Raw genomic sequence first — 17,425 nt, 5'->3', positions numbered from 1 at the left:
GGGGGGTAGGGAGGGGGTGGGCTGGAGGCAGCCTTTAAGAGAGGAGGAGCTGCAGAATACCGCAGTGCCAGCCACTCACCTTGTCATGCCCCTCTGCGGGCACGGTTCACATGCAGACAGCAGGCTGGCCCTGCCCTTCCCCCTCTGCCAGTGGTGAATGTCTCTGGGAGTGAGCTGTCAGGCTCTGAGGTGCCCATGCTGGGCCTGACTACTGCCTACAGCCTAACAGGCTCTCCTCCAGGGGCAGCATGCCAAGACTGGGCCTGGATGTCTGCTCTACCCAACCCTCACCAGACAGAGGGGAGGAAGAGGAGGAGGAGGAAGAAAGTGGGAGGAGAGAGGAACGGAGGAGAGGAGTTGGTTGCTGAGGAACGGGGATCGAGACAGCATGAGAGGAATGGACACAGAAACAGAGAGTGTGGGAGGGAGACTGAATGCCAGTAAAGAGAGAAAGAGAGAGAGAAAAGGTGGGAGAGGGACAGAGATCCTAATGAGGCTGATTAAGTAACCTCCTGTGGCACAGTTGGTAGAGAGATTCAGCTGCTCACACTTTTCAATGATTTTAGCTTCAAGCTTCTTTGCATGTCCATTGACTTGTTTTCCTCTATTTTCCTTTCTTCTCCTGCTTATGAAGCATCCGTATCTCAAAAGTATTTACCTCGTATTCCCTTTATCCTGCCCCCTTATTATCCCACCTTCAATTAAAGTCCAACAATGACTGCAGGTTAAAATACATTAGCTGGCCCTGCTGAGATGAGAAAAACAACCTTGTTGTTCGACTTCCTTTCGATTCAGGGAAACAAAACAATACTGAGTGAGTATTTCTGACAGAATGTGTCTTTCTTTTAGCGGTGGTATCAAACGGTTGCATTAGTTCTAAGGTGGGAGTTAGTTAGGATGAGCCAGACAGCTGTCATGGAAACAGATGTCAGTTCTGTTCCGAGGTGCCGCTTTGCTCCACAGAGACGGCTGCCAACATTGTTTGATTGTGACTCCCTCTGCCTTTCACCAAGTGTGGCTTCCCTTGATGTTTCCCAGCACAAAGAGGGCCTGCCACCACCACCAGTTACACACGCTGGATGGGTTGCACATGACAAGAGTCAGCTGCCGACAGTCTGTGAACGGAGTCAGCACAAGATGTGATAATGACTAGGACTCAGGATTCAGTCTACTCCTCCCCTGTATCTCAGACTGATAAATAGCTTTCAATATTTTTCCATTGGCCACACACCCTGAGTACTCGATCTTATTTAGAAAAAAATAACAGATTAAAGCGGATTATCTAGATAACCATAGGGCTATGCTATTTGGCAATATAGTTCACTGTATCAATCAACCTTCTGATAAAATACTTTCTTCAAAGCTAGATTTTATTGGGAGGTGCGAGTTACTCATGCAATTAATTTACACAACACCCAGTACTCTTAATAAGAGTCACCAATGAGGAAGTCTCTTCCCACCTCCGCTGTGACTCTGACGTCCATGCATCTGGCAACCTATTAGGAGACAAGAGCTTGTTAGCCACAAGAGCCAAATAGAAGAGTGGGTGTCAAACAGATGAATGCCTGAACAGCATATTTGCTGATGGGGCAAATGTATTGAGACGAAGCCCTAATGAGCTTCAGTCTGTTGGGGTGAAGCATTGTGACCCCTACCCACGCCGTCTTGCATTGATCTCTGACTGCAGCCGCAGTCTCTCCAACACCCAGCCCCAGGTAGGGGTTCACATCTCCAGATGAGCAGAGAGGGAGCCGTGGAGGGCCTGCCACCGAAGGTCAGTGATGGGGTGCTCTGGTTTCCTACAATCACCAGCCTCAGAGGGGAAAGGGCATGTGGGGATTTTTCTTTTCTCAACTGCAGCTAGAGCTGTCATTATTTTTTCTCACACACACGTATAGGTCCAGTGTCTAGACACCAGATTACAGAATGGATGAGACACCTACAGAAGACAAAGTACATCTGTCAAGAGCTGACTGAGCGAAGTTGAGATGGAATTGCGCACCAACTAGTCATAGAGAGTATCACCAAGATCAGTTAATGTCAGAGCAAACATGGATAGATAGGCTAATTGTTTCCATTTGTTTTAGAAGAGGGAAACAATGTCACCACTGGTTCTAGTGATAGGTTAGGGATGGATTCTCTGCTGGGCGTGCAATATCAAGTGCGTCTATAGGCTATTTAGATGTTTCAATCAAATGATCAATACCATATAGGCACAGAGTAAAGTTATACAACAACTTTTATTTGTGCTGCCTAACCAATGGTGGTGCTGTGTAGGCAAATGGTGGTAGTTCAGGAGGAGAGTAAAAGGCTTCTTCTTAAAATAATGTTTTATTATGTCCAGTCCAAAAGATGTTGCACAGAATAGTCTATATTATATCCTATGTTCTGTTCAGTTTGTGAAGGAGAGGGTGACTATGAGAAGGACCGGGGGTCAACTTTGATAGCTTGCAACTACTATAATTGATTTTATTAAAAACAATATGTTTCTTGCCCATCATGCATTTATCAGAGTTACTGACCTCACAATAAGCCAGATTCGAGGAACTTACATTGATTGTGGTGCTGAAACTTGAAGCAGTATCCGCTGCACAATCAATCTGAAATGGACAGCTCGTGGTGCTGAAAATTTTGAGTAAGCGTAATTAATTTCAACATCTTCATTTTAATGAGACTTCACTAACAACATGAGGGTTTTGTGTTGGAGCCTATCTCTTCCTATTTCCCATTTTCATTTCAGAGAGCCAATTTTCTCCATGTCACCCTTATTATATATAATTTTCACTCCCTTTTTTGGCATTTGGGGAAGACCCATAATCACCAAGGTCACCCCAAAATGTCAGTCTTATATATAATCTTATAGCATGCAGCATTTCTCACACATGGATGATGGATTTCTATGGGTTATATGGGAGAAATCCTCTTTCCACAGAGTGAGGAATGTGATTAAGAGAGCCAGTTCTATTCTGAGGTATTGGATTTGTGTTCTGATAAATGATCTAGAGCTCTATCTACTGGCTGAAATGTATATTACACACCCTTGTTAAATAGGCAGAAAAAAAGACATCTGTAGCTAGATTTCCATCCAATTGGCGACAGATTTTCATTCGAATATTCTAAAATCCACATAAAGAAAATATGCTCATTTTCCCACCAATGGTGTTTCCACCAGACTTGTTGTGGATAAAAATGACTGTGTGATGAAATGGAAGCACAGGAAGTTTTCATGTAGGGCCTACCTACCGAATAAAAATGTTCAATACAGTGGCGATTTTAGCACGTAAATCTTGATGGTGCAAACTCCCCCCAACAAATGTAGACGCCAGCAAATCCACTACACAACACTAAACAATGCATTCATCACACTATAACGGTGACAAACAGTGCCCACAAACTGTTAGGGCCTACATAAACTCTCCCAATAGCAGAGCCCTCTTTTCAGCCACTACGGCAGCGAAACAGTTCATTCGGCCTCATTTACTGCCTTTTAAAAAAACATAGCTGACACGGCTGACTTGCTTAAACAAATATGGTTTCTACTGACAATTGAGATGTACAAACTATTGCATAAGGCTACGATGAGTGGATAAAAGGCAAACCTTAATTTCGATTAAGACATTAATGAGCGAGCTTGAAATGTACAGCGACAGAATTCAGAACATGGGCCAGTTTTACAGTAATCTCCCTGTACACCAAGTCAGAACTGTAGGATGAATAAAGTGGGTATATAAGCAGACAATGAAAGCTCTTACAACATTCAATGATTACATTTCTCTCAAACAGTCTATAGGCTACATGTGCACCACCAAGTCAGAACAGTAGGCTAAATTGATGGGGAAAGGGACCAACTTGTTAGGGTGAGGCACATGGGCTACTAACAGCTTACTACACAACATACACTTAGTATTACTTTCTTAGCTACAGTATACATATCTCCCTGGCATATTAAAGCAGAATACAATACATTTTTGCACTCCCCTTGTTGTGCTGTGCTCTCTTGAACAGGAAGGTGGAGCGGCGGTCCTTCTTGTTGGCAGATTTCGTCATCAAACTTTGTAATCAAAGTCCGGCATTCTCTGGATTTATGGTGCTTTCAAGACAAGGGGAACTCTGGGGGAAAAAACAAGGTAGAATCATGATGACGTCAGTGATCTTCAGGTCCAAGCTCTAGAAAGAGGCCAGAGTTCCCGACTTGGAATTCCGAGTTGGATGACCGCTCAAAACGTATTTTCCCAGTCGGAGTTACTTTTTTCCCCCAAGATCCCAGATGTCTTGAACTCACTAAAGTCTGAGATTTCCCAGTTGGGAGTTTCCAGTTGTTTTGAATGCGGCAGAAGTCATGCCCATGGTATTGAATGTTGATCCTTTTAAGCTTGGAAAAGAGACCCTTAAACCTTGGACCACACACCCACTCCACTGAATAGCAGGCTAGTGATTGCTTTGCAACACTTGCAGTTACCAACTGATTCCTTCTAAACCACTCTGTTGAATTTATGATTTCCAACTTGTGTAATGTTTTATGTCCAATGGCCAATGAGCACTGATACGTTTTATCTATAATTACTCTTCAAATGACAAGGATTGATAAGGATTTGAAAGTAGATTATCAACTTGATTCATGATGACTGCTAGCTAAGATTTTGCAAGTATGATGTTGACATGACCAGTCCAATTAAAGCTAAGGTAGATATAACGTGATTTGACGTCATTTAATCTGTGGCCAATGACCTTGAGCCTTCTTGGATCGGCACTGTATAATGAATGTAACTCTATGGCAGCACCCAAGGGGCCTGAAATAGAGCTCTCCCTGTAGATTTTATGGTGAAATAGTGTCCCCATGAGTGACAGAATGAACCAATCACGGCGCAACCCCCACGCTCCATATTTTCCGCTGGCTGCCACACCACCACAGAAAACACTGAGCTTGGCTGAAACACCTGCATTTTGGAGCTACCATACTCAAGAAAGCAAAAAATAGACTGTATGCTGCTTTAACTCAAATATGTAAAAAATGACATTGTTTGCAAACTGATATGTGACACATACTAATGCCAAAACAACATGCAAAACAGGCAACCATTTAAAAAACAATTCTGCTAAACAGGTAGGACTCAAAACAGGTAGGACTCAAAACAGGTGGGGCTCAAAACAGGTGGGGCTCAAAACAGGTGGGGCTCAACCCCACTTGCCCTTTAAGACGGGTCGCCACTGCTTCCTATAGAATAAAAACCTCAAGTTCAATTTGTTTCCAACGCATTTTCTACTATACCGATAGTTGTCAAACTGTTGCGTAAACAATTACATGTAAAAAAATAAATAAACGTGTTTCCTGATCTCTCAGATGTAGGACAGACACTTCAGAACAAACTTCCTTTAGATTTTTTTGGGGGGACTATCTGTTGTTCCATGTAGTGAATCTGTTATTCCATGTGTTTGTATGGGCCAATAGCAGTAAGGACTATCTGTAATTCCATGTGTTTGTATGGGCTAATAGCAGTAAGGACTATCTGTTATTCCATGTGTTTGTATGGGCTAATAGCAGTAAGGACTATCTGTTATTCCATGTGTTTATATGGGCTAATAGCAGTAAGGACTATCTGTTATTCCATGTGTTTGTATGGGCTAATAGCAGTAAGGACTATCTGTTATTCCATGTGTTTGTATGGGCTAATAGCAGTAAGGACTATCTGTTATTCCATGTGTTTGTATGGGCTAATAGCAGTAAGGACTATCTGTAATTCCATGTGTTTGTATGGGCTAATAGCAGTAAGGACTATCTGTTATTCCATGTGTTTGTATGGGCTAATAGCAGTAAGGACTATCTGTTATTCCATGTGTTTGTATGGGCTAATAGCAGTAAGGACTATCTGTAATTCCATGTGTTTGTATGGGCTAATAGCAGTAAGGACTATCTGTAATTCCATGTGTTTGTATGGGCTAATAGCAGTAAGGACTATCTGTAATTCCATGTGTTTGTATGGGCTAATAGCAGTAAGGACTATCTGTTATTCCATGTGTTTGTATGGGCTAATAGCAGTAAGGACTATCTGTAATTCCATGTGTTTGTATGGGCTAATAGCAGTAAGGACTATCTGTAATTCCATGTGTTTGTATGGGCTAATAGCAGTAAGGACTATCTGTTATTCCATGTGTTTGTATGGGCTAATAGCAGTAAGGACTATCTGTTATTCCATGTGTTTGTATGGGCTAATAGCAGTAAGGACTATCTGTAATTCCATGTGTTTGTATGGGCTAATAGCAGTAAGGACTATCTGTTATTCCATGTGTTTGTATGGGCTAATAGCAGTAAGGACTATCTGTTATTCCATGTGTTTGTATGGGCTAATAGCAGTAAGGACTATCTGTTATTCCATGTGTTTGTATGGGCTAATAGCAGTAAGGACTATCTGTTATTCCATGTGTTTGTATGGGCTAATAGCAGTAAGGACTATCTGTTATTCCATGTGTTTGTATGGGCTAATAGCAGTAAGGACTATCTGTTATTCCATGTGTTTGTATGGGCTAATAGCAGTAAGGACTATCTGTTATTCCATGTGTTTGTATGGGCTAATAGCAGTAAGGACTATCTGTTATTCCATGTGTTTGTATGGGCTAATAGCAGTAAGGACTATCTGTAATTCCATGTGTTTGTATGGGCTAATAGCAGTAAGGACTATCTGTTATTCCATGTGTTTGTATGGGCTAATAGCAGTAAGGACTATCTGTTATTCCATGTGTTTGTATGGGCTAATAGCAGTAAGGACTATCTGTTATTCCATGTGTTTGTATGGGCTAATAGCAGTAAGGACTATCTGTAATTCCATGTGTTTGTATGGGCTAATAGCAGTAAGGACTATCTGTTATTCCATGTGTTTATATGGGCTAATACACAAAAAAATTATTTGTTGTTTCAACTTTTTATTTCCAGTGATCTAGTTGCCCTTTTCAAGCTCAGTGTACTTCACATTTGAGGTTATCCTAGCTTTTATTAAATTTATTTTGACTAACAATAGACGGTTAATTTGACATTTGTTAATTCTTAATTTAATATTATTTTAATCAACTTAAACCTTTGTTATGTTAACAATAAATGTGGAGATCTAATAACTAAAGCTACATTATTGTTGACAAATAAAAGACAGTTATGTCCACTGCCTCATTTTTCATTGTAACTTACTATTCTCATTTGAATCAACTTAAACATTTATTACATCAACAATAAATGTTGAGTTATCATAACTAAAGCAACATTTATATTGACAAATAAAAATCAATTAAGTCCACATCATGTCAGTATATAACCAACCTCTTTTAGTTGAATTAATTTCACATTTTGTTAAGTCAACTTTTAATTAAGTTATTGTAACTAGTAATACAGATTTCATAACTACATTTCAAGTTCACATAACAAAATGGTCTAAGCAAGGATAACATGACATGTTAAGTGCTCTGAGCTTGAAAAAGGCAACTAGATAAGCGGAAACAACCTTAAAGCTAGAGTTATCTGAACTAAAGCCAGTTACTTCAATTTATAAAAGAGTTAACCATTTGCCATTATATCTTACTATTCTGAGTTGAATCTTTTTCCAATTTTGTTATGTCAACTTTTAATAAAGTTATCATAACAAGTAACAGTTATGATAAGAAGCATACTCGGACCAAGGCGCAGAAGATGTTGAGTTCCACATAATTTATTAGAAAGTGAAACTTAACAAAACAATAAACGAACCGTGACTACAGTGGTGCTACGTGCACTAACTCAAAACAATATCCCACAACCCACAGGTGGAAAAAGGCTTCCTAAATATGATCCCCAATAAGAGACAATGATTACCAGCTGCCTCTAATTGGGAATCATACAAAATCACCAACATAGAAAAACCCACATAGAACCCCACATAGAAATAATAAACTAGACTAACCCCCCAGTTACGCCCTGACCTACTCCACCATAGAAAATAAGGACTCTCTATGGTCAGGACGTGACAGATAACTACATTTAAAATCTAACAAAATTGTCTGAGCTAGGATGAGGTGACATGTAATGTACTCTGAGCTTGAACAAGGTCATGTAACTAGATAACTGAAAAGAATAAGTTGAACAACATTAAAGTGTGAGTTATCTGATCTAAAGCCACATTTAAAAGAGTTAATCATTTACAATCCTTGTTTAATCAACATGCACTTAAGTCAAGCCTACTTCATATTGAGTTATTGTAACACAGGGTTCTCAACCTGTTTGGCTGGTGGTGCTACACTGTGGCTTCGAGCAAGTCAAGCAGGTCACACAAATAAATAACTATACTATTAATGGCATAACATACAAGCTTGCCACGGGCTGCAAGTTGAGAATCACTGTTCAAACGCAACACTTTGACTAAAAAAACATGTCGACTTAATTTAACCTAGTGGAACAATGTTCAGATTTAGTAAAGCTTATCTCCATTTTAAAATGACTTTATATTTACAATAATTGATTTACTATCAAGAGTACATTGATCGATTCAACAACTTAGATTGAAATCAATTAATTCCATTTAGCTTGTAATAACAAAACAGTCCTGTCGTGTATTTCAGAACATTTATTACACTATTTATTAATAAACAAATACATTTGCAACAATGTATTGTTCCCTAGAATGCATTTTGATTGTCATCAGAAGAAAAAGATCTAACAATGTATATTTTTTAGATGCATGTCTTTAGGTACATTTAAACGAGCAGCCAAATTCTGCAGTCACTAATTGGTCTTTTAACCAATATTAGCTAAGAATATATTTTTTTCAAGATAAAAGTTTTGTCAAAAAAAATAAAAAAGAATCCACTGTCCAATAAACCCATACACATTTGTAAATGGTACCATTGAAACACAGTTTTACGGCATGGTAAAAAATAATAATAATCAAACACTGATCAAAGACAACCTTCTGAATGGTTTCTAAGACAAGTTGGTGTTGAGTGAGAAAATGTTTACAGCATGTTATAATTTTTCAGAATGCACTGCAGTTAATGGGAAGAGATGGCAGCAAATCAATGGTCTCTAACAAAAGACGGTTGTAGTTTGTAGACTGAAGATCACATGTAAAAATAAGATAACTTAAGTCTTCCCAAAACTGAGATTTGTAAGATTTAGGCAAATAACAGCATCGTTGTCTGAGGAATTAACTCAACTAATGCCAGTAAAACAAAAACACACCAAGTAGATGTTTTAACGAAGAAGACGGTTCTTCAGCCATTGCACTTTTGCTGTACAGTTTTCTGCACCAATCTTCAAGAACATTTTCTGAACTACCTCAAAAGTGTACCTCAAACATGTTTGGTGATCCTTGTTCAGACAATAAAGAAGCCCAATCAAAGTGGCAAAGGTATTTGGGACATTGTGAAGCTCATGTATGATCACCTGCTCTTCTATCACAAGGGCAACGTCCACATTGTCAGCTGGCATTGGGTCATCTGCTGCAGCTCCTTCCACAACGACAAGTATACCGATTTTCACTCAGTGGGTGACTTCCCCAGAATCAGTTGTCTTCTGAAAAACAGAACAAAAATAGGCAAAGATTAGAGGCATTGCCCTACAAAAAAATCCTCCAATACAATATTTCTGTGAAACTGTCTGCAAATATACTGTTGCATATTGATGCAGGCAAGTGGGGTGGCAGGTAGCCTAGTGGTCAAGAGCATGGCGCCAGTAAACAAGCATGGTCCTTAACACGTCAGTCAACCATGATTGCTCCCAGGTCTAGACTGAATGTGTTCTTAGTTGAGGTAAAACGTCTGTTCTTTACCTATTTGCAAAAAACAATTAATTGTCTGCTATAGCGTTGCAAAGGCCCATGGTTACCCAACACTGACAATGAGGGGGGAAAACCATGTAAAGCCTCATTTATCATTCAGTGCCGTTATGACAATCAGCTCTTTCTACAACATTCATTATATTAAAAGGTGCACTGTGTACAATTCCATCTCTACTACTTTCCTTTTAAATGACCAGCTTACAAAAGCTGTAAAAACTACATTTCTAGATATTTAAAAAATAAAATATAGAAAAAGTTATTTAGATAGGACAATGATTCCCTACAATAAGGAATTAATTTGTTACACAGAAGCACAGCAAAAGTTTATATTAAAGACGGATCGGCGCGAGCCCACTGATGAACAATGTTGAAGCAAAACTGTTTGGAATTCCTGTTCCAATGGCAAAATCAGCACTGCATGGTGTAGGGATTAATTGTCCTATCAAAATTGCTTTTTTTTATTTTTTAAATAACCAGAAATACTGTTTTTTAAAGGATTTGTATAGAATTTGGAATTCCTCACAGTGCCACTTTAATTCTGTTAATTGTCTAACAATAGGGAATTTGATATGTCACCAAGGACACTGCAATATTGTGTGCTGCCATACAGCAGGGATGTGTGATATGTTCAAATACGCCTAGACTTGAGCATACTTACATTTCCTTACCGCCAAATGCAGCTATCAATAGTTGTTTACATGGTAGTTAGGTATTATTGCGCAAACCTAGTATTGTGTTTAATGTTTGGTCCTGATTTTTGCTTTTCGGTCCAAGATAAAGATGGTTTCTTCTGGACAAAAAGCAGGCTAAATCACTATTCTCAACTGAATGAATAGCAAGGGAGAAAGGCTGAGTAAAAGTAAAACAACTAAAACATTACTAAAATAGACGTCCTTATATACTGTAGTTGGTTCACATTTGATTGAGCCTGTGTGTAATAATCACTTCAGATGGCTACATTCAACTTAACTCCATTGAACGTTACAATGCATCATGATTCATAGGAGATTTCACTCCTGGGAGAAAGCATAAAGTTATGTTGTAGGGTTGTATACCTCACGTCTTCCAAAAATAGGTAGGGTCTTCTCGCAGGACGTCTGGCAAGCCTCGGAGCACAGCACCCTCTTCCTATGATTGGAACTCTAACAACAAAAGCACAATGACTGTTTAACTACATTGTTAATGTGGTTGTCAACGATAAGATCTCATCCCCAATATTGATGTGTATTTAAAAAAGTAGCAATTATCAATAGTCCATAATGTAGGTAATAACTGTACAGTAGACTTTAATGTCAATATAATGGAACATACGTCTTTGTCAAGAATGTCTATAAGGTGTTTTAGCTCCATCCCTCCACCACTCTTGGCCCAGTAGAATTCAAGGAGCTTAGAAAGATGACTGTCCAGGCCTTCATAACATGTCTTCTTGAGGTCCACAGACACCAGTCTCATGAACTCCAGAGCAACCTGTTCGAAGAGCATAACATACCAGGGAAGGAATTTTAGGGACAAGGGGGTGCCTAATCTGCCAGCGCACCAAAACCATCAGCCAAGGCACTAAGGCCATCAAGCAAAATAGACAATTACTTTGCTACAAAACAACAACAAAAAACACTTGTTAAAAAAACTTTAACATTTAATGTAGGAAAGTGATTAAAATGATCCGCTGCCACTTTCAGACCAAAGGGTTACAATGGAAATGGAGCTACAGTACTTATTAGAGGTCGACCGATTATGATTTTTCAAAGCCGAGGACCAAAAAAAAGCTGATACCGATTAATCAGCGGATTTTTATTGATTTATTTGTAATAATGACAATTACAACAATACTGAATGAACTTCTTTTAACTTAATATAATACATCAATAAAAATCAATTTAGCCTCAAATAAATGATGAAACATGTTCAATTTGGTTTAAATAATGCAAAAACAAAGTGTTGGAGAAGTAAAAGTGCAATATGTGCCATGTAAAAAAGCTAACGTTTGAGTTCATTGCTCAGAACATGAGAACATATGAAAGTTGGTGGTTCCTTTTAACATGAGACTTCAATATTCCAAGGTAAGAGGTTTTAGGTTGTAGTTAATATAGTATTTATAGGACTATTTCTCTCTATACCATTTCTATTTCATATACCTTTGACTATTGGATGTTCTTTTAGGGACTATAGTATTGCCAGTATAACAGTATAGCTTCCGTTCCTCTCCTCGCCCCTACCTGGGCTCGAACCAGGAACACATCGACAACAGCCACACTTGAAGCAGCGTTACCCATCGCTCCACAAAAGCCGCGGCCCTTGCAGACCAAGGGGAATAACTACTCCAAGTCTCAGAGCGAGTGACGTTTGAAACACAATTAGCGCACACCCAGCTAATTAGCTAGCCATTTCACATCAGTTACACCAGCCATTAGGCTGATAGGCTTGAAGTCATAAACAGCGCTGTGCTTGCAAGAGCTGCTGGAAAAACGCACAAAAGTGCTGTTTGAATAAATGCTTACGAGCCTGCTGCTGCCTACCATCGCTCAGTCAGACTGCTCTATCAAATCATAGACTTAATTATAACATAATAACACACAGAAATACGAGCCTTTGGTCATTAATATGGTCGAATCCGGAAACTATCATTTTGAAAACAAAACGTTTATTATTTCAGTGAAATACGGAACCGTTCGGCATTTTATCTAAAGGTAGCATCCCTAAGTCTAAATATTCTTGTTACATTGCACAAACTTAAATGTTATGTCATAATTACGTAAGATTCTGGCAAATTAGTTCGCAATGAGCCAGGCTGCCCAAACTGTTGCATATACCCTGACTCTGCATGCAATGAACGCAAGAGAAATTACAAAATTTCACCTAGTTAATATTGCCTGCTAACCTGGATTTCTTTTAGCTAAATATGCAGGTTTAAAAATATATACTTCTATGTATTGATTTTAAGAAAGGCATTGGTGTTTATGGTTAGGTACAGTTGTCCAACAATTGTGCTTTTTTTGCAAATGCGCTTTTGTTAAATTATCCCCCAGCGTTGCATCGATTATATGCAACGCAGGACACGCTAGATAAACTAGTAATATCATCAACCATGTGTAGTTATAACTAGTGATTATGATTGATTGATTGTTTTTTATAAGATAAGTTTAATGCTAGCTAGCAACTTACCTTGGCTTCTACTGAAGGACCCCGGCATTACTCTGGACCCTGATCTCTCTTTTGACGAACATATCAAGACTGTTTCAAGGACAGCTTTTTTCCATCTACGGAACATTGCAAAAATCAGAAACTTTCTGTCCAAAAATGATGCAGAAAAATGTATCCATGCTTTTGTTACTTCTAGGTTAGACTACTGCAATGCTCTACTTTCCGGCTACCCGGATAAAGCACTAAATAAACTTCAGTTAGTGCTAAATACGGCTGATAGAATCCTGACTATTACTCCAGTGCTAGCCTCCCTACACTGGCTTCCTGTCAAGGCAAGGGCTGATTTCAAGATTTTACTGCTAACCTACAAAGCATTACATGGGCTTGCTCCTACCTATCTCTCTGATTTGATCCTGCCATACATACCTACACATACGCTACGGTCACAAGACGCAGGCCTCTTAATTGTCCCTTTCTAAGCAAACAGCTGGAGGCAGGGCTTTCTCCTATAGAGCTCCATTTTTATGGAATGGTCTGCCTACCCATGTGAGAGACGCAAACTCGGTCTCAACTTTTAAGTCTTTACTGAAGACTCATCTCTTCAGTGGGACATATGATTGAGTGTAGTCTAACCCAGGAGTGTGAAGGTGAACGGAAAGGCTCTGGAGCAACGAACCACCCTTGCTGTCTCTGCCTGGCCGGTTCCCCTCTTTCCACTGGGATTCTCTGCCTCTAATCCTATTAAAGGGGCTGAGTCACTGGCTTACAGGTGCTCTTTCATGCCGTCCCTAGGAGGGGTGCGTCGCTTGAGTGGGTTGAGTCACTGATGTGATCTTCCTGTCTGGGTTGGCGGCCCCCCCTTGGGTTGTGCCGTGGTGGAGAACTTTGTGGGCTATACTCGGCCTTGTCTCAGGATGATAAGTTGGTGGTTGAAGATATCCCTCTAGTCGTGTGGGGGCTGTGCTTTGGAAAAGTGGGTGGGGTTTTATCCTTCCTGTTTGGCCCTGTCCGGAGTTATCATCGGATGGGGCCACAGGGTCTCCTGACCCCTCCTGTCTCAGCCTCCAGTATTTATGCTGCAGTAGTTTATGTGTTGGGGGCTAGGGTCAGTTTGTTATATCTGGTGTACTTCTCCTGTCTTATCCGGTGTCCTGTGTGAATTTAAGTATGTTCTCTCTAATTCTCTCTTTCTTTCTCTCTCTCGGAGGACCTGAGCCATAGGACCATGCCTCAGGACTATCTGGCATGATGACTCCTTGCTGTCCCCAGTCCACCTGGCTGTGCTGCTGCTCCAGTTTCAACTGTTCTGCCTGTGATTATTATTATTTGACCATGCTGGTCATTTATAAACATTTGAACATCTTGGCCATGTTCTGTTATAATCTCCACCCGGCACAGTCAGAAGAGGACTGGCCACCCCTCATAGCCTGGTTCCTCTCTAGGTTTCTTCCTAGGTTTTGGCTTTTCTAGGGAGTTTTTCCTAGCCACCATGCTTCTACACGTGCATTGCTTGCTGTTTGGGGTTTTAGGCTGGGTTTCTGTACAGCACTTTGAGATATCAGCTGATGTACGAAGTGCTATATAAATACATTTGATTTGATTTACTGCATTCGCGTAACAGGCAGGCTCCTCGTGGAGTGCAATGAGAGGCAGGTGGTTAGAGCGTTGGACTAGTTAACTGTAAGGTTGCAAGATTGGATCCCCCGAGCTGACAAGGTGAAAATCTGCCGTTCTGCCCCTGAACAAGGCAGTTAACCCACCGTTCCTAGGCCGTCATTGAAAATAAGAACTTGTTCTTAACTGACTTGCCTAGTTAAATAAAGGTATATAAAAAAATATTTAAAAAAATCGGCGCCCAAAAATACTGATTTCCGATTGTTGAAAACTTGAAATCAGCCCCAATTAATCGGCCATTCCGATCAATCGGTCGACCTCTAGTATTTGTACTTATTTGGGGGAAATATATCTTGATTTTGCAGTTTAAACAGAAACTAACACTGAAAAACGCGGAAGCATGTGATTTAAAATATACATAGCTAGGAATCATGAAAACTAGCTAAGTCTCAGTAGGGATCATTTAAAATGTATCTATGACAGCCTGTGACTGCCTCTGCGCTCAATGTTGAATAAAGTTAAGGGATTCAGAGTCAAGCTATGAAACTAAGTGACAGAAATACTTTGAAAACAACAATGGTTTATAGTCATAATTGATTTCAGAAAATGTGAGTGAAAGGCTTACACTCTATAGAGCCCTGCATTTGTGTGACCTATAAACAGTCAAGAGTTATGTTTTTTCCACCCAGCCTAAGAGCACTACAGATAAAAGGAATACATTTTTGGAAAGCGCATTACATTAATAACTTATGTAGTTCTTTGTGTCCTCTAATCACCAACTCAAAATGCACAAAGATCTGAAGGGAGACGAGCTCTTGAGGTATGAGAAACTGTATATTATTAATTTCAACAATCACAGAAAATCTTATTGGACCTTTTGCAAATTTTAAATAAGCACTTATCTGTCTGAATAACGCTGGCCATCTAAATGTTATGTCAATCACAAGGGGCTCATTTTCCTCCTTTCTTCTTAATTAGAAAGTAGTCAACATTGCTGCATCAACAGTTACCCAGCCAGGACTTATTTTCTGAATCTCTCCTTGCATATAATCCTTATTGATGAAATGACTTCTCAAATGAGAAAAGTACTGCTTAACATTACAGGGCTCAGAAAAATGACAGAGGTCACATTTTATACAAGCAGTAACTGTTTCATGAGCATTCCTTTGGTGTAGAGTCAAATGCTTCTTGAGTGCTATTTCTGATGGACAGTCTTGATGGATACATGGTAATGGCCAGGTTCTTGCATAATGTCCATGTTTCAATTTGTAATGTCTAATAAGGATGCGTTGATTGGATAAGTGCAATAAGTGCTGTCTAGGTAAACCTGTTTACTAACTTCAAAATTCATTTTTATAACATGGTGTGTTTAATTAACATAACATCTCATTACACCCAAACTAACAATTGTAAAATATTCAAATATATGCTGACATTACTACTTACAAGATGAGGCTAATTAATCATAGGAATATTCTTAACCAAGTTTTAAATCATATACTTTGGGAAAAAAGAAGGTTTAAAACCAAATACTAATTAGAAGCATGGCTAGCAAATAGAAGCATGGCTAGCAAACGTCTTTCCTTTGTACTATTATGCAGGTTGTCAAACTATTTCCAAGCTAGCCAACAATCAGCTTTTATCAGCACGTGTGCATTTGCGCTATCTAGCACTATGCTAACTAAATCCACTTGAACATAAACAGCACATGTGCAAATTCGGGCACGTGTCCTAACGGTCCTAACTAACACTATGCTAGATAGCAGTATGCTAGCCAACAGCATCCTAGATAACAGCATCCTAGCTAAATGCCACAACATACACTGGAGAATTTACTTAGCTACACATGCCTATATCTGATGTTTGACTAGCAAGTCACTGAATACAACCACAATAGTACAATAAACTGATAACAGCTCATTACCACCCAATCTAATAGTAATTATAACTACAAGCATAGCTACAGTTGGCGTTTGTAGCTAGCTACTGTTATACAGGTTATCAAACAAATGACAAGTTAGTCAGCATGCCTGCAATTTGGCGCCATGTGTGCTGCTGGCTAGAGCGGTCCTATTTAACAGCACATAACAGCAAGCCTAACTACAATTTTACTACAGTACACGTAGCAGAATTGCACAGGTAATCCGATTTAAACTGATATAGTAAAATAATATTTGCCAAACGTAGCCAAATACATGTTTTTCTTTCTTAATTTAACCAAATGAACATTGAGCGTGTGCGGTGCTAAGCAGCTAACGTTCACTGGCATGTATAACATAGTGGCTAATGTCCTTGCAATTCTTGTGCTGAAAAGTTATCATTATTTTTTATTAAGGGCACTTGTTAACTTACCCAATAAATATTTATACCATGTAGGTTACCAAGTAGATACATACCATGCTAGTGGTTGTATTGTTTTAAAGGAGATTACTCACCTTTTGCTAAGCTGCTGAATGCAGTAGAATAGTTGCCGAAGCACGGTCTTGATCAAGCCAATTCCTGAAAGGAAGCAGCCGCCTATAAATTAACACTGGAGAGTTCTAAAATAAATTGTGATAGTATGACCAGGCTTAAGTAAATAAAACATATGTTTGATTCTAAACATTATACACATTTCTTAAAGAATTCATTGATTACTAGAATTACAAGGAGAAAGTGCTAAACCAAATTAAGTTTGATCTATATCCCCTATCAATGGCAAACAAGGAGCAAACTCTACACAAATATCGCACAATGGGACAGGTGCTCTGATGCATTCTTACAGGAATAAGCAATAGGCCGACTTGCTAAGCAAGCATCTTGGCAGAGTTATACATGACCTTCATGCAGTGAAAACCTGTAATCCTCAGCTAACACAATAGTAACCCATAGCCCAT

General features: G+C 39.4%; 1 long non-coding RNA gene across 1 annotated transcript; it reads right to left on the bottom strand.

The window, feature by feature from the left end:
* Positions 1-8,788: 8,788 nt before the first annotated feature.
* On the bottom strand, positions 8,789-12,996 carry LOC116356222 (uncharacterized). The gene is made up of 4 exons (XR_004204706.1): positions 12,957-12,996; positions 11,106-11,261; positions 10,850-10,936; positions 8,789-9,529 (listed from the first exon to the last, which is right to left on the bottom strand). It is a non-coding gene; the product is annotated as an uncharacterized LOC116356222 (long non-coding RNA).
* Between the last annotated feature and the right edge of the window lie 4,429 nt (positions 12,997-17,425).

Source organism: Oncorhynchus kisutch, linkage group LG21 (genome assembly GCF_002021735.2).
Source record: "Oncorhynchus kisutch isolate 150728-3 linkage group LG21, Okis_V2, whole genome shotgun sequence".
Classification (NCBI taxonomy): domain Eukaryota; kingdom Metazoa; phylum Chordata; class Actinopteri; order Salmoniformes; family Salmonidae; genus Oncorhynchus; species Oncorhynchus kisutch.
The sequence above is the reverse complement of the archived record's forward strand: the minus strand, read 5'-3'. Positions and strand labels throughout refer to the sequence as shown.